The following is an 18457-nucleotide window of genomic DNA, read 5'->3' on the forward strand; positions in this document are numbered from 1 at the left end:
TAGGGCTTGTCTGTCAGCTCCCATATTTACAATGGCATCACAGATGAAAGACCACATAGTGCAGCCTCTGTAGGCCACATGTAGGATAAGAAGGGACAGTGCAATTGTGGAAGGGCGCAAGTAAAGTAAGACAAAGTTTGGGGTTGACAAGAGGTGCTCAGTTGTTCAATATAAATGCATGATATGGGAGAAGGGGGAAGGGAAACTGCTGACTGGTGAGTGGTGCCAAAGTGCCAGGTCCCTGAACCCCTTTGCAACTCTGGTTTTGGTCACCAGCCCCATGCATGTCCCCTTGGAGGACACGGCAGGCTTACTCACATGGCTGAGGCAGACACATCAGCACAGCCCACCAGATAGTCCATCACTGGTCTTCATGGGTGTTTTGACGGCTAAGAAGGAAGGTAGAGCAATGACTTTCTCTGGATCGTTACACTGCCCCTGGTCAGCCAGAGGTCCTGGGCATGGAGGACCCCATCATTCTTGGGATGTGGATGGTGGCATGTCAAGCGTAAAGGGGGACAATAAAGGCATGAGATGCTGCTGCAACTTTTTTATTGCCAGATGGTATTTCAGGAATCCTTACTTGCATTCAGGAAAGCAGATTTTGCCCTCTGAAGACTGATGACTTTCCTACATCCACCAGTCAGTGGCTAACCATTTTGGGATGGCACATCCATCATGCACCTGACATGGGTCTCCCCAACCTTCCTCCAAACTTTTTACCTTAGACTAAGTGACTAGCAAGTAGAACAAAATCACCTGAGCCTCTGCTTCCCAGGTGTCCTGGTTTGAGGTTTCCCAAACCCAAATTAGCTGTGATTACACAGGCCACATACACAGCACTTGTCCCACCAGTCCTACAGCAGGTGTTAGGTGGAGCGTGCCTTCAGCTCTCTTACTGAGGATGGCAGGTGAAAGGCTGGAAGCAGGACTGTGAACACTGCCCTGCACAGCCTCTAGGAGCCTTTCTGTCATGACCAGAGCAGCAAGGACCAGGATTTTTGGCAGCCCTATGCACTGCCCTCCTACCCACAGCACACAGTCAGACCACACACACCCTGCCTGCCCCCCAGGGAGGAGCACGGCCACACTGGGTGTGCAGGGATGGACGGGCCACATGAGGACACAGATTCCTCTGCAGGCTGGCAAGCGTCAGAAGATGAATGAAAAGAACCAGATGGCTTGCCAGGTTTATCTTTTCACCCTCTTCTCTCACTCTCCAGCAACATCTGATCATGATATCTTCTGGGCAAGCACATTTCCTTTGCTTAGATGTCCCTGGGCCCTCTCTGCCCTCTCCCGAACACTGTGGCATGCCCGTGAGCATGGCCTCCAATGCTCCCAGGAGACCTCAAAGGCCTTGGAGGGCAGGGGAGGAGGTGGCTGGGTAGGGAAAAACACATCTCAAAGAATTTGCACAGAGGATGGCTGGAGGGAGGTTTGGGGGCTAGTTTTCTCCCCATTTTCCAGGGTGAAGATGGGGACTTTGGGGGCTGTGGGTGAGGGAAGATGGATGAGCAGCTCAGGAGGAGTGAGAGAGCCACAGCTATGGGGAGGCAAACATGTTCAAAGCACATCAAAACCATATTCCCCAGGTGGGGTAAAGTGGCCCCTAAGCATCAGGGAGAAGAGCTGGGCTGGTGGGGAGGCCCAAGACCTTTTGTGATATTGAAAGACTGGTCTGGAAAGCAGGCAGGGAGGGGAGACAGCAAACCAGGGCAACAGCACCAGCATCTCCCAGTGGTTCAGCACATCCCAGAGGGCGCTAGTAGTAATAAACCCCCACCACATCACCTAACTGAAGCAGCAGGCAAAATGCCCCATCATCAAAAGGAGGCTCCAGCCACTCCTCCTGGTGTGGGATGTGGGCACCTAAGGTCCATCACTGAGGACCAGGAATGCAGCAGAACCAAAAGAGGGCACCTTCCATGATGCAGGAGGCTTACAGCAAACTTGAAGGAATATTTGGCCTCTCCATTGCCCAAGAAGCACTTCAGAGCACTGCGTGACCTCTTGGTGTTTCCAGAGCCTCTGTTAACACATGCATCACATCCACAGCAAGTCCCGGAGGTCTCAAAAGCTGTGTGGCTAAGTCATTGGTTCAGACCCTCATGTCCCTGTTAGAGGCCAGAGTGCATGAGGTGTGCTCCTGGAGCACATTCTCCAGTTTCACTTAATCCAAAAGGGCTCCAGGTCACTGTCATCAGAATCTCCCTGCGATGTGAACCGAAGCAGGGTCAGTGGGGTTATTGGGACATTGTCTTGGAAAGCACGTCCCAGAACCAGCTAAAACCCTAATGCAAACATGTACTGAGGGCTCTGCTCTGCAACTGTTTCTGACTGATCCAGTATACCAGCTTTTAAGCAAAACAGGACTTTTATACAGACTAAAAGCACTAATTAACTTGTCCTCAGAAGAGATTTTGTTGTGGAGTCCATTAAGGCAGTGTAGGGTCTATTCTTACATGTTTTGAAACTCAGAGCTGAATCAAAGTCCAGAGGAAAAATAGGAAAGGGAAGGGAAGGGAAGGGAAGGGAAGGGAAGGGAAGGGAAGGGAAGGGAAGGGAAGGGAAGGGAAGGGAAGGGAAGGGAAGGGAAGGGAAGGGAAGGGAAGGGAAGGGAAGGGAAGGGAAGGGGAGGGGAGGGGAGGGGAGGGGAGGGAAGGGAAGGGGAGGGGAGGGGAGGGGAGGGGAGGGGAGGGGAGGGGAGGGGAGGGGAGGGGAGGGGAGGGGAGGGGAGGGGAAGGGAAGGGAAGGGAAGGGAAGGGAAGGGAAGGGAAGGGAAGGGAAGGGAAGGGAAGGGAAGGGAAGGGAAGGGAAGGGAAGGGAAGGGAAGGGAAGGGAAGGGAAGGGAAGGAAAGGAAAGGAAAGGAAAGGAAAGGAAAGGAAAGGAAAGGAAAGGAAAGGAAAGGAAAGGAAAGGAAAGGAAAGGAAAGGAAAGGAAAGGAAAGGAAAGGAAAGGAAAGGAAAGGAAAGGAAAGGAAAGGAAAGGAAAGGAAAGGAAAGGAGAAAAGAAAAAAGAAAAAAGAAAAGAAAAGAAAAGAAAAGAAAAGAAAAGAAAAGAAAAGAAAAGAAAAGAAAAGAAAAGAAAAGAAAAGAAAAGAAAAGAAAAGAAAAGAAAAGAAAAGAAAAGAAAAGAAAAGAAAAGAGAAATGTATTTTTTTCTTACAACTTATTCATATTTATCATTGGAAGGCAGGCTTTTCAGAGACGAATGCCTGACATTTGACTCTAAAATCTACTGTCACACACCACAGCCAGCAGTCACCAATCGTTCTCTTGAAACTTTCATAAATGAAAACTGCAAGACTCATCATCCCAACTTAATACTCAGTGCAATGCCACAGCACAGCGAAAACAGGCAGATGAAAATGCTAAAACCTGCTAATGTAATGCGACGAGCCACACGGAAGTGTGGTATGATGTGCTGTAAGCTGCAGGGCTTTGTGCTCAGCATTCAAAAGCTCGTACATCAGCACCGTTGTGATAACAAGACCTTTTCTCCTTTGTTCCTGTTGCATTAGCAACCCACAGAGCCGTGGTGCCACCAGGACAACCAATATAGAACCACCTCCATTAGCAGAAGAGAGAGATATTCAGAGGGTGCAGAGCTTACTGTCAAGTAGGTACATCCACACCTCTTTAATAAGCAGCTATAGGAAACAATTACAATATCCAGGTCCCATTTTATCTGAAAGCACAGCAAGCTTCCCTCAGAACTTCAGAGTATATCATATCACCATGGAGTGAGCCACATTCGCTCAACAATGCAACTCAGCTGTAGCTCATTCCTATGTGTCCACTGATGTTTCTCTGCAAGAAGGGAAAGCTAGACCTAAGATGAAGAAAGACAATTAGTAATTTCCGTAAGTAACAAATCAAATGAAAGACTGAAATCCCTATCACACTGAAGGAAAGGCGGGTTTGTTGGAAATGCAGTCTCATGCAGACTTTAACACGTCTTTTTGTGTTTTACATTTAAAGGAGAAAAGTAAGCCTGTTTTCTCTCTGCATTGAAGAGACTTGCACATCCCAGACTTCAAAACAATCCCACACAGGTGAACACCTTCTTGCCTTAATGGGATAAGTTTATTTATGCTCTCTGTGAAGAAGTTACAGTGGGAAGAACTTTCCCCAGCCACGAGTAGGCCTGAGCAAATTGAGCTAGAGTGTCGTTTGATTTTTATTTACTTCTTTTTAAAATGAGGCTGCCAGGGATATGCTGAGCCTGCTGACTTTTGATGGCTTTTTCCAGCTCCTGCCATGACGATGTGACAGCAGTTTTCACAGTGCAATAGGCTACAGTGTCCCCATCAACAGCGTCACTGTTGCACCAGGTGGGAATAGCAGCAACCGAGAGAGTGCAAGCATGCCCAGGGGAGCAGCCTAAATGTAGCTCTGGGAGCCCCAGCCGAAAGGAACTAATGCAAAACCCCCTCATTGCCTTAAAGCCCATCACTGCTCCTGGAAGAATTTGTTGCTGTCACCGAAATAACAGAGACCTACCAATGGAAATGGTTGTAATGGGTTTTTGCCAGCCAGCGCCTGAGCACAAGAGGTGTTTACATGTGCATGAGATAGATAGCTTTGTCAGCATTTCTGTCTTGCCCTTACACTCTGCTGTATTAATAGTCCCTTCAGGCTCAAATTCAGTCGAATTTAATTATATTAGCAAAGTGACATTGTCCCTTCACTCGACTGAAATCAGTAGTTTTCAGAAACACATATTGCATACAATATCTCATGGGTATACCAGTGAAATATCCCAAAGGAATTAAGGGAAGTTTCTCTAAGAAAGCGACACACCCAACAGCCCAGCTGGAGTGCCTCTACACCAACGCACACAGCATGGGGAACAAACAGCAGAAGCTAGAAGCCACCATACTGCTAGAAAGCTATGACCTAGTTGACATTACTGAAACCTGGTGGGACGAATCCCATGACTGGAGTGCGTCTGTCGATGGCTACAGGCTCATTCAGAAGGGACAGACGAGGAAGGAGGGGTGGAGGCATTGCCCTCTACATCAAGAAATGGATAGAGGTTGAAGACCTGTCTCTGAAGAACAGCCATAAGCAGGTCGAAAGTCTATGGGTAAGAAATGGAGACCATTGCAACAAAGGGAACCTTGTGGTTGTTGTCTACTACAGGCCACCGGATAAAGGGGAGCCTACTGATGAAGTCTTCTTACTCCAGCTATGGGAGGCATTGCACTCATAAGCTCTTATCCTGCTAGAGGGACTTGAACTGCCCAACATCTGCTGGAAAAGTAGCACAGTGATCTGCAGACAATCCAGAAGACTCCTGGAGTGCATTGAGGGTAAGTGCTTAAGCCAGGTAATAGACAGCCCCACCAGAGATGTGGTACTGGACCTGATGGTCACCAATGCGAGCCCGCTTATCAGTGACATCAAGATTGGAGGAAGCCTGGGCTGCAGTGATCATGCACTGGTGGAGTTTGCAGCCTTGTAGGATATGGGTCAGGCAAAGAGTAAAGTCAGGACCCTGAATTTTAGGAAAGCAAACTTCCAGATGTTCAAGGAGTTTGTCAATAGGACCCCCTGGGAAATTGCCCTCAGGGACAAGGGAGCAAAACAGAGCCGACAGATCTTTAAGGATGCTTTCCATACAGTGCAAGAGCTCTTGGTCTCCAGGTGTAAGAAATCAGGAAAGGAAGGCAGGAGACCGGCATGATTGTGCTTGGACCTGCTGGTCAAACTAAAGGGCAAGAAGGAAATGTACAGGCAGTGGAAGGAGGGACAGGTATCCTGGGAAGAGTATAGGGACATTACATGGTTGTGGGGCCTGGAAGGGCAAGGCGCAGTTGGAGCTGAACTTGGCAAGGGATGTAAAGAATAAGAAGGGCTTCTACAGGTGTCTCAGCCAGAAAAAGAGGGTCAAAGACAGTGTACTCCCCCTGATGAACAAAACTGGTGAAGTGGTAACAGTGGACGAGGAGAAGGCTGCAGTACTCAGCAAATTTTTTGTCTCACTTTTCATGGCAATGTCTCTTCCCACACTTCTCGAGTGGATGAACTGCAAGATGGGGACTGGGGGAATAAAGTCCCTCCCACTGTAAGAGAAGATCAGGTTTGTGACCACTTGAGGAACCTGAGCATACAGAAGTCTATGGGACCTGATGAGGTGCATCCCAGAGTCCTCAGAGAATTGGCTGATGTAGTTGCCAAGCCACTCTCCATGATATTTGAAAAGTCACAGCAGTCAGGTGAAGTCCCTGGTGACTGGAAAAAGGGAAACATTGCACCCATTTTTTTAAAAGGGTAGAAAGGAGGACCCTGGGAACTACCGACCTGTCAGCGTCACCTCTGTGCCTGGGAAGATCATGGAACAGATCCAGATCCTCCTACAAGCACATGGAGGACAGGGAGGTGATTCCAGACAGCCAGTATGGCTTCACCAGGGGCAAGTCCTGCCTGACCAACCTAGTGGCCTTCTATGGTGGAGTGACTACATCAGTGGACAAGGGAAGAACTACGGATGTTGTCTATCTGGACTTCTGTAAGGCCTTTGACACAGTTCCCCACAATATTCTTCTCTCTAAATTGGAGAGATATAGATTTGATGGGTGGATTGTTCAGTGGATGCAGAATTGGTTTCATGGTCCCGAAGGTGGTGATGAATGGCTCTATGTCCAGATGGAGCTTGGTGAAGAGTGGTGTCCCTCAGGGGTGTGTACTGGGACCAGTACTGTTTAATATCTTCATCAATGTCACGGACAGTGGGATTGAATGTACCCTCAGCAGGTTTGCTGATGACACCAAGCTGAGTGGAGCGGTCAACATGCCTGAGGGATGGGATGCCATCCAGAGGGACCTAAACAAGCTCAAGAAGTCGGCCCATGTGAACCTCATGATGTTCAACAGGACCGAGTGCAGGGTCCTGTACATGGGTCAGGGCAACTCCCAGTATCAATACGGGATGGGGGATGAAGGGATTGAGAGCCGCCCTGTCAAGAAGGACTTGGAGGGTGCTGGTGGACGAAAAGTTGGACATGAGCTGGCAATGTGTGCTTGCAGCCCAGAGAGCCTATGGTAACCTGGGCTGCATCAAAATAAGTATGGCGAGCAGGTCAAGGGAGGTGATTCTGTCCCTCTACTGTGCTTTGTTGAGACCCCACCTGGAGTATCGTGTCCAGCTCTGGAGCCCTCAGCACAGGAAAAACAGGGACCTGCTGGAGTGGGTCCAGAGGAGGGCCACGAAGATGATCAGAGGGTTGGAACATCTCTCCTATGAAGACAGGCTGAGAGAGTTGGGGTTGTTCAGCCTGGGGAAGAGAAGGCTCCAGAGATACTTTATTGCGGCCTTTTGGTACTTTAAGGGGGCCTAAGGAAAGATGGGGAGGGACTTTTTAGCAAGATCTGTTGCAATAGGACAAGGGGTAACGGCTTTAAACTAAAAGAGGGGAGATTTAGACTAGGTATAAGGAATATATTTTTTATAGTAAGGGTGGTGAAACACTGGAACAGGTTGCCCAGAGAGGTGGTAGATGCCCCATCCCTGGAAACATTCAAGGTCAGGTTGGACGGGCCTTTGAGCAACCTGATCTAGTTGAAAATGTTCCTGATCATTGGACTAGATGACCTTTAAAGGTCCCTTCAAAGTCACACTATTCTATGGTTCTTCAAGTAAGACTGGCTGTAGTTGCTCAGACAGTGATGGAGATGTAGGAAGAAAATGCTCCGTCAAAACCAGACATCACGCCCTCAAGTTTGTGAAACCATTGCCTTTAACTCCAAAAAACTCCAGTTCATTATGAAACTGGAGAGAAGCCCTTTCCTAGCTGTAAAAGCAACACAGATAGATAGTTAAATTTTGGGACAACCCTTCCTCATTTCTTCCTGATACTGCTTTCAGGACCAGAAAGCAAGAATCCAAGAAAAAGCTCGATCAATATACTATGCTTCCCACAAACAGATCTGTTTTGCCACTCCAGGTGCAACTTCAATTAATGATAACAGGGAGAATGTTTGGCAAGTGGTAGGACCAGTCAGAGATCAGTATTGCACACCGATGCTGCAGTTCCTTAAACACAGCTGTGGGGATTACTTGTCTATGTCATGATACTACTCTAAACTTCTGCATGTTTGGGATCAAAGTTTTATTACCCTGCAAGTTTCTTCCTCATTCCCCAGTATTAGTATCTCCAGGGATGGGACATCTTTGTGGACTGACGAAGTACTTGGGATAATAGTTTTGCAAAGTCTTAATTCCTTTGATTCATGCTAAGCACACCCTTTCCCTACTGCAGCTGTATATTTTATATTTATTTTTTAGTGTAGAGCCATAAGGCAGTATTTTAAAGTGTGCACAGTTTTAAAAAGCAGATATAGGAGCAGAGGAAGGGAACCATCACCCAGCTGGTACCACAGTATGTTATCTGTTTAGAGCCCGATCATAAAACCAACCAGGTGAAAGCAGCAGCGACCCTGTGGATTTTCAACATCAGGACAAGCAGAAGTCTCACCCTGTGCTGTAAACTTCAGCCTAATGCAGGGTTAAAACTTGTGACTGTGAGAATCTGGCATAGCAAGAAGAAAAATGGGAAGCCCCTCTGGAGCAGTTGAGCCAGCACAGAGCAGCTCTGTATGGGGGGCAGGGGGTTTGTCCGTGCTGCCCCACAGCCCTCACTGAGCATCAGGGCAGCACTCTGCGGGTTCAAGCTATTCAGCCTAAATGTCCTAAATAAAAAAGTCCTCCCCGGTATTAACTATCCCACAACTGGGACTGTAGATTGCACCACATTGTTTCCCTTTTCCTGAAATTTTTTTTCCAGTTCTCACTTCAGTTCCCGATGACATTGTCTCACTTCCCCAACTCCTACCTCGGACCTTAAGCCTCCACACTGATGTTTATGACCTTACAACCCCTGCTCTTGCCCCAGCATACCGAAACATGTTCTTGGGCCGTCTGCAGAAACAATGCCAGTTGCAGCTCACTGCTAGGGGCCTTTCCCTGCATCGCCTTGAAATCATCTTTTGCAGTTCCCAGGGGAAATGCAGAGAGCCGAGTCCCACAGCTCCAACTTGTCTGTACCACACCAGGGTGAATCTTCCCAGGCCCATCTACTGTTTTCAAAATGCATTTGCTGTGCAAATGGGCAATTTTTATCCCAGCACTCTCAGTTTTATTTCGCTTTTAACAACAGCTCTTCCTTTACTTTTTTTTTAACAGGAGGCAGAGAAGAAGGGTCATTTAAAAATCATTTCATTACCAACTGCTCATTTTCTCATGCTTCGTGAGGTTTTAAGGGGGCAGAGGATTGGATTTTCTTATCTTTTTAAGTTACTTTTTTTTTTTTGCAGTCTTTATCTTCTTTTTCTGGAGTATTCCAGTGTATAATTCTACTAATAACCTGCTATTGCAGTGACCTCAAAGAAAGCTGATACTCTTGCTCTAGTTCAGTCTTTTAGTTTCTTACTGGAGATCTAAAGGGCTTTTTTTAATGAAGTATTAGGAATGCGTGGGAAAGGATGAAGTAGCTTCTTCTGCACTGCATTTCTACCAACGTTTACTTCCACATCCCTCTGCGCTCTCCAGCAGTAGGGTTTTTCCCCAAACTCCCTAGTATCATAGAATCACAGAATCACAGAATGGTTTGGGTTGGAAGGGACCTTAAAGATCGTGGAGTTCCAACCCCCCTGCCATGGGCAGGGACACCTGTCACTAGACCAGGTTGCTCAAAGCCCCATCCAGCCTGGCCTTGAGCCATCATGGAGAACTCTTGAATACTTTTCCACTTGCCATTTGTAAGCACGCTCCTGCAGTTCTCAAAGCAAACTTCAGTGGTGCTGGGCTCTTGCCTTGACCTACCCAGCCACTGCCCAGCCAGGGAATGCGAGGAAGACTCTCAGTGCAAATCTGTAAATGGTCTTGGCAAATGGCTGCTGGCTCCCACACTGCCTTGCAGATCCTACAAAAGCAACTGGGGAGGAGGGAGGTATATTCCACTTTCAAGATTTGCAGGTACAAAATCTGTTTCTCCTTTATGAAATATTTGCCCATTATCTAAAACACTGACACAGGCCTCAATGACGGTGCTGAGCAGTTGGCCAACTTTGACACTTTTGCCTGTTAGAAGGTGTTATCCCCACCTCTCCTCTCCTTCTTAAATCCTTGATGGGATCCTTTGGTCCCTTTGGACAGTTAGTTAGTACAAAATACCAGACACGATTCAGAGAGGATCTGCCCTCCTTTGTCGGGGGAGATGCCCACCGATCAGGAGCATCATTCACCACGCCATTAGTGCTTGAACAACTACAAAGATACTAAACTCTCTAATGCCCCTTGAGGAGTTAATTAAAGGGGTTTAATCTCTGATGAGAAGAAGTGAATCTGAATCTATCCCTGGAAATTACTTTCTCTAATGGAATGACGTAAAACCCTGCGCCAGGTTGATGGCAGCCCTGCAACTGCGCGGGATGCCTTGCGTAAGGCAAGCAAAGAGGACGGTGATTGACTGCCGCCGGAGCACGAGTGCCTTTAATTCTTTTTCTCTTGATTTCTTTTATTAAAGTGGAAATCCCCCGGCTTTCCAGTGAGCCCAATCGCCAGGACTGCTGGGCAGCCGGGCGCCGCGCTATTTGCAGGGAAAGAGTGACCCCCGCTGGCCACGGCGTGGAAAGGAGCCCTCGGCCGCGCATCCCACCGGAGAGGAGGAGGAGGAGGAGGAGGAGGAGGAGGAGGAGGAGGAGGAGGAGGAGGAAGAGGCCCGCGTTGCAGATCAGTGTCCTCCTCTGCCCTCTCCCACCTCCCCGCTAAAAGAAAACAGAAAAGCCACCGGGCTCGTCGCCGGTCTGTGCCTCTGCGTGGTCACCACATTGCTCCTTCAAGGCAGAGCAGCCATTCCTGGGGCAGCCCCAGGGATTTTTGGCAGCAGAGCGTGCCCAGGAGTTTTACACACTGGGTGGGCTGGTGCCATTGGCACCGTCTGCAGAAATGCTTCTTCAGCCTCTGCTCTTTCCTGGGGAGCCTGAAGAGCCCAGCTGCTTGCCAGCAGTGATGCTGCGTTGCCTGGAGGGCCAGAGGCACACGAGTACTTCGTTCAGCCCTGGGGTCCTCAACGTAAGAAGGACATGGCCCTGTTGGATTTAATCCAGAGGAGGGCCCTGAAGATGCTCAGAGGGCTGGAGCACCTCCCCTGTGAAGACAGGCTGAGAGAGTTGGGGTTGTTCAGTCTGGAGAAGAGAAGGCTCCGGAGAGACTTTATAGCTACACCTTCCAGTAATTAAAGGGGGCCTACAGAAGAGATTGGGGCCTACTTGTTATGAGAGAGTGTAGTGATAGGATGAGGGGTAACAGTTTTAAACTGAAAGAGGGGAGATTTAGATTAGATACCAGAAAGAAATTCATTACTGTGAGGGTGGTGAGACACTGGAACAGGTTGCCCAGGGAAGTTGTGGATGCCCCATCCCTGGAGATGTTCAAGGCCAGGTTGGATGGGGCTTTCAGGGCAGGAGGTTTGGAACTTGATGGTCTTTAAGGTCCCTTCAAACTCTAACCATACTATGATTCTATGAAGTCAGCTGGGGCTCTTGTCTCCATGCTGAAGCTGATGTTGGAGCTAACTGCCTCCCAGACAATTAGCCCTGACCACCAGCAACAGACAAGGCTCACATTGTGGTCATCAGGACCAAACTGTACCACTCACTCCAGCAAGCAGGCCATGGGCTCCTGCACAGTGACCGACTGTCCGTTCAGCTGCTCACAAGCTGTCTGTCAGAAAACACTTGGAGCACATTAGGCATGGCAGAGATATCTGAGCTGAAATGCCACCCTGGAGGAGCAGGCAGGTGTGCTGTACTGCCTGTTGCCTCGGCTGAGTGGGGCAAAGCCTTCAGCATGTCTGGGGAAACCACGTAGGGGTGGGCCGCGTTCAGCAGAAGGAGAGCCTCAAGACTCACTGAGATTCCATGGAGGAAACCCAAAGAGCAATGACTCGCACTGGACCAACCCAGTGACTCTACAAAGGGATGGGTGTTTTCTCTAGGAATTGAAAGGAAAGCTGCTGGAACTATGGCTGTGCGATTAGATTTAAAATGTAGCGCTGGAGACTACTCTCTGGCACTGGCAACAGCTGATCCAGGATAGCCTGTGTCCGTGCTGTGGAGCTCCCCAACACTGTGGCTACAAGCAAAACGTTCCTGTGGCCGTGTGCTGCCCTGTGAATTAACATGGAGGAGCATTGGGGGCCTGAGCAGCAGGATGGCTTCTGGTGCAAGATGGTACCTAGAGCAATTCTTGTAGGTACAGTGAGTGCAAAGCTTCGTCCAGTGCATTTTTTAAAAACACAGAGGTGTGTGTTGGCCCTTGGCCCTGGAGGAGCGCTTGCCTTTTTCTTTGCCACGCTCCAGACACCCCAGGTGTGGATTGGGAGCCTGCTCTCCATCCGTAGACAGTGTAACACATACTTAATATTCTATTCACGCCTCTCTGCAGCTTTATGAATCTCAGTTTCTGGCTTTGATCCGGTTCCTGCAACATTAATTAATTTCAGGCCCTCTTGCTCCCTCTTTTTTTCAATATGCTATTTCTAATTATTTCCCATTTCCTCAGGTTACCTATTTCATTTCAAACAATTTTTCCCCAGGAGGAGATTACTTGGCTGTTGTAACAATGTGGGATCGCGTACGGGTCATCAGCTAATTGCACAGATGTGACACAGGGATCTGGCACACCTCTCTGGCACGCAGTCTATTACACTCAAAAATGCCATTGGTTTTCGCCTCTCCAAACTGTACCCAGACTTGCAGGAGGAACTACAGGAGGAAGTTTCCCTCTGTCTTCCTCTGTTTCATGCAGAGATGGTTGGCTCGTGGTAGCACAGTTTTTAAGCCAAAGCAGCGGGAAGGATTTCAGATCTGGTGCCGTGAGGTGCACAGCGAGCGTACACGAGCCACTTGTCACCGCCTGTGTGCGTGCTCTCCGAGTTGTGTGCCGCTTTCTGCTTGATGGCCTGACTCTTTTTCTTGATTTCACTACTTCACTGACTTCCTGAAGGTCTTGGATTAGTCTGGTAGTATTACAGCCCGAATATAATCCTACCTTAAGTAGCAAACATTAACTTGCCGCTGCTGTAGGAACTGCTGCGTATACCATACCCCATTTTGATGCTGCTTCCTTTCTGTGCCTTTTATTGCCACCGCCTAGAGAGACAATCTTTAACCAACGCAAAATTTAACCACTCTAACAATCCATGTCGGACTTGCTGGTAACATTTTCAGAATGTTAATTTTCTACTTCCTTTCACTACTTCATACTTTTTATTATCTTTGTTGGGAGAGGGAGAAAACCACACGGCATCATTGAGCTGGAGTAATGGCTCTTTGAGTACCAGAAAAGGCTGAGTCTGGAAAAAAGCTGACTAATGAGGAATATGACAGAGGTTTCTAAAATTCTGGATGATGTGGAGATAGTTAGCAGATTGACCCTTAGCAGTTTCCTCCAATGTAAAACGTTGGTGGGTGTCAAATGAAATCAGTGGGATTAAAATTTAGAACGAGCAAAAGAAGGTGACACATCCTTGTCTGGGTACCAGACCTCTAAAAGTCCTTGGCAAAGGATATCTGCATGCAAAAAGCTTATCTGGATTCAAGGGCACATTGCGCAGCCTCCTGGAGCAGAAGTCATTGGAGAGCTACCAATGAAGCATTGGATTCAATTGCCTTTAATGCCATCTGCGCTGCCCCAGGATTACCCACCATACTCCAGCTGCCCCTCCAGAAAAGCATAGGTCACCCGAAGCACCTGTGTCCTCCTGCATCCCCATGCAGATAGACGTCTTAGACCTTTTAGATGCCTGAAGTGTTACTACTGACTACATGTGAGCAGCGGAATTGACCTTGTGACCTTCTGAGGCGCCTTCAGATACTACACCATGAAACAGCACTATGTGCCAGTGTTTAGGAGCTGGGAGTGTAGAGGTCAAAGTATCACAAATGTTTGCTCTATTCTTACTTGGACATATGTCTGTGGGTGCTTGTTTGAGGCAGGACACTGGGCGCATCTGTAGGGAAGCCCTATTCTCCATTGTCCCTTGCAGTCAACCTTTCCCAGGAGATCCATCCTCCAGTATAGCTGCATTCTGAGGATGATGCTGATCTTAAACATCTACTGGACTCTGGGAGGAGGAGGATTAGTACCTTTAACTCTGATGTGCCAAAACAGGAGGTTAAGGAGAGATTTTCTCATTTCAAATATTTTGCTTCAACTGGGAGAAGATAGGGGAGTAGAAAACATGATTTCATATATCCAAACAGAGTTTGGATAAAAGTCTAGTGATGTTTTTGCAGAAAGGACCTAAGGATTAGTGGCAAACAGGCACTTCTGCCCTTTACTGTGTTTAGTAGATCTGAAGTACACCAGGAAATATATCTACATCTTCACCAAGCACTCCTCGCTGGGGGTGAGAGGCTCAGGAGAAGGTGACTAATGGCCTCTGCAGTTGTCCCACCCCCACAATAAATCCGTGGTCCTGTCATTTCCTATGGAAGATTGTCACAAATCTTTATCTCCTGGGAGTTTGTCTATTTGGTTTCACCACAATATTTTCATCTTTTGACAGAAAATTCAAGATACATTTTGCAGTTTGTTCCTGACTGGAAAAAGAAAAAAACAAAAAACTGAAACTTATCCTGTGTGAGCAGGTATGGAGGGGTGTGGAGGAGAAGTCACAGCATCAGAGGATAATGCAGGTGGGAAGGCCCCTTCTGCCCCAAACAGGGACACCTCTGGGATCAGACCAGGGTGCTCAGGGCTTTCTCCACATGGCTCCTGAAACCCACAGGGATGGAGCCTCCACAAGCTGTTCTTCCAGGTGCACCGAGGTGTATTCCTGAGGCTGTGAACAGTCAGCATCACCTGTAACATCAGTGCACGGAGGGGAACAGCCACAGAAACCATGGCTTCATTTTGAAGGTCACGTGGAAAATACTTCATCGGTTACAATTATTTATTCCCTGACTCATCATCATCTCTCCACCTCTTATTTACTTGAAACACAGAATTGAAAGGAGAAAGCAAACTCAATACCACAGCTGTACGTAATGGACAAGCAAATTGGTCATGGTTTCAGCTGGGATGGAGTTAACTTTCTTGCTAGCAGCTGGTGTGGGGCTGTTTTTGACTCAGGATGAGAGCGGTGTTGATACTGCACTAATGTTTTCGGAAGTTGCTAAGCGGTCAAGGCCTTTCCTGCTCCTGTAACCACCCCACCAGCGAGAAGGCTGAGAGTGCACAAAAGGTTGGGAGAAGACACAGCCAGGACATCTACCCCCAACGGACCAAAGGGATATTCCATACCATATGACATCATGCTCAGTATATAAAGCTGGGGAAGAAGGAGGAAGGGGTGGGGGATGTTTGGAGTGATGGCATTTGTCTTCCCAAGTAACCGTTATGTGTGATGGAGACCGGCTTTCCTGGGGATGGCTGAACACCTGCCTGCCCATGGGAAGCAGGGAATGAATTCCTTGTTTTGCTTTGCCTGTGTGCACAGCTTTTGCTCTACCTATTAAACTGTCTTTGTCTCAACCCACGAGTTTTTTCTCACTTTTATTTTTCCAATTCTCTCCCCCATCCAAACCGTGGAGAGCGAGCGAGCGGCTGCGTGGTCCTGAATGCTAGCTGGGGTTAAGCCGTGACAACATCCCTGCTGCCCAGTCAGCCGGTGTGACTTTTCTGATCACTTTATTACCCTGCCACAAGAAAGGAATCCTTACTTCAGCTAATTACTTGTTTACATTAACGAGAAGGAAACATTGTCCAGACTAATGGCTAAACAGCCTCCTGCGAGCCTTTCACCGGCACACAGGCTTGCTGCATGACCTCGTGTGTACTCCTCCACCTGCCTTCATTTGTCAGGCTTAAAACGGGAACAATTTACCCAGGCCCTAAGGCTGCTATGACTTCATTACTGTAAAAACCTACTCAAGCTCATGCCCACGTACAACGCAGAGCTCCTATGTATTATTAACAGGATGTGGCTGAAGGAAAAGAGAAAACAGAGGAAGCAATTTTTCGAAGGCTTTCTTTCCCTTCATTTCCCTGCAGAATAAGGCAGAGCCGTAGCAAGCCTCCAAAACACTTGGGATTCATTCAGCAATGTCGGATTGGATTCATTCAGTAAACCTGACACGCTGACAGCCTTCAATCAACGTGCCTTTCCTTGTAACGGAAAGGCTTAAAAAAGAAGTCTAGTGTTCAGCAGAAGTACCCCAGCAACTGTTGAGAATGAAATTAAACGGAAAGGAAAGCAAGTTGCCAAAGCCACCAGGAGTGGGAACAACTGGTTGCTGTCTCCACCATTATCTGGCCACATTTAAAATAGCCCCACACAGGGAACGGGGTCACATTCTTGACATGTTATTTGCGGAGACAATAGCCTCCAAAACAAAGTATTTCCTGTGTTATCCTGAAGCTGGTGCAAGCAAAGCAGGTCTGCTGGAGAAGACAATAAAAAACAACTGGCGAGTAAAACTAGAGTTAAGAAAAGCACTTCCCAAACCTTAGTGCTACAGGATGCCTGTCCTCTCCCCACAGAAGACCGCTGCTGTTCTTCTACTGCAGGCAAGACCAAGGAGCTGCGCAAGGCTCTCCTTACACAGTCTGGCAATGACTCCTTGTTTCCTAACAAATCAGTTCCCTACTGTCCACCAGCCCACCTTTTAAGGACAATCTGCCAGAATCCACACATAACCCAACTGCCTGTACGTTGCTAGTCCTACTTCCCCTAAAGAAAAGTGGTGGGAGTCAGGGTCTCACGCATGACGCAAGGAAGGTCATGCCCAGGCTGCACAAAACACCAACCCACGGTGTGCTCCTCACATTTGGACTGAAAGTCAGCACCCCAAAGGGAGGGGGTTTGGCCAAACAACCTGCCACAGCGAGACTGGATAGCTCTTCCATGGAAAATGTCAACTCTCACTTCTGCCCTTACCTGAGGGCTCTTTCCTAAACTACAGACTGATAGGTGAGGAGAACTACTCCATAACATTACCCTTTTCACCTATCATGCCTTCTGTGTAAGGCTTGATATGTGATAACGGAGTCAGTTGCTCGAAACAGTGCAGTAGCTAGTAAAACTAAACTGTGGAGGAGACAAACACGTGAGCTCATCTAAAGAAAGGTTGTGGCATTTAAAATAGTTCATACGTGTTCACATTTGTTCTCTGCTGAGCACACAAGCAAGCATTAGCATGCTTTGCACCCACGTTTCAGTAGAGGTTGATGCAGCTTCACTGACGTGAGGAACAGTTTTGCTGGTTACGGACTTGAACATGCCATTTCAAAGTTAGCAGTCCCACTAAAAGAAAGCTTCATTGTGTGCCAAGGTGCACGTCCAATAGGCACACTGTGGCCAAATATTTGCACCTAGCATCTGATCATCTCCTGCCTGTCTCATTCTCTATCCTCTAAGACGCAAGGCTCCAGGCTTGGACTTGCCCTGGGGAAATAAATAAATAAAAATGAGGTTTCAATAGGAGAGAAGGGAGGCCAACAAGCCTGCCCCAGCCTTTCACACAGGACAGGCTGAAGCTCAGCACATGCTGGCCAAAGGAGCCGTTACTTGTCCCAGAGCTCAGACCCCACCAAAAAGCAAAGCCAGGACAGGCTGAACCTGTTCTAAAGGAATATCCGCACACGATACAGAGCACACACTGCTAAGGGTGGAAACCTTGTTATTAAGGAGACTCCCTACAGGTTATTAAAGCCAGGGGAGTGGTCCCAACAGCTTCAGCTACTGTAGGACTTGCTTCCTTGCTTGCCTCTACTGAGAGAAGCACCTGTCTTGGAGCACACATGTACACATACCACTCTCTTGTATTACTTTTTTTTCCAGTATTTTATTTCTGACAGGCATTTACAACGTTCCATTCATAGAACTAAAAACATAAAAATAGACCTTCTTTCAGCTTATAAAAGAAATATATAAGAACCTTTGACATAGACATGTCATGACGTTATGTACAAGAACAACGGTACCTTCCCAGTACCAGCCTTCCAGTATTTCAGCGCTGACTGTATTCCGCTGGGTACAGCATAGGACAGCTACAACCTCCGCTTCTCTAATACGCTGGGACACAACTGACAGGTAGATGATATAAAACAATGGTGTGATAATACAAAGGGTATAGAAACCTTTCTAAAGCTTTTACGAAAAGAAACCAGAAGATAGCAAAAAGTTAATAGAGAAAGCTTTCATAAGATCAAGTATAGTGCACCAGAAACCAGAAAGGGGGGTGGGGGCAAGGGAAGAATGCTAGCTGGGACACAAAGACAGTGATGGGTTTTTTGGGGGGATAATTTTTGTTATGTTTTAAAATATAGTCAGAGTGGATTTTATAAAATATAATCCTAAAGCTATTATAAAATTTCAGGTTTTCAAAGTACCTACTAATGTGTCAAACATCAATAGATACCAACAACAAAAACGAAAATTTC

This window comes from Numenius arquata, chromosome 1, assembly GCF_964106895.1.
Source record: "Numenius arquata chromosome 1, bNumArq3.hap1.1, whole genome shotgun sequence".
NCBI classification, from domain to species: Eukaryota; Metazoa; Chordata; class Aves; order Charadriiformes; family Scolopacidae; genus Numenius; species Numenius arquata.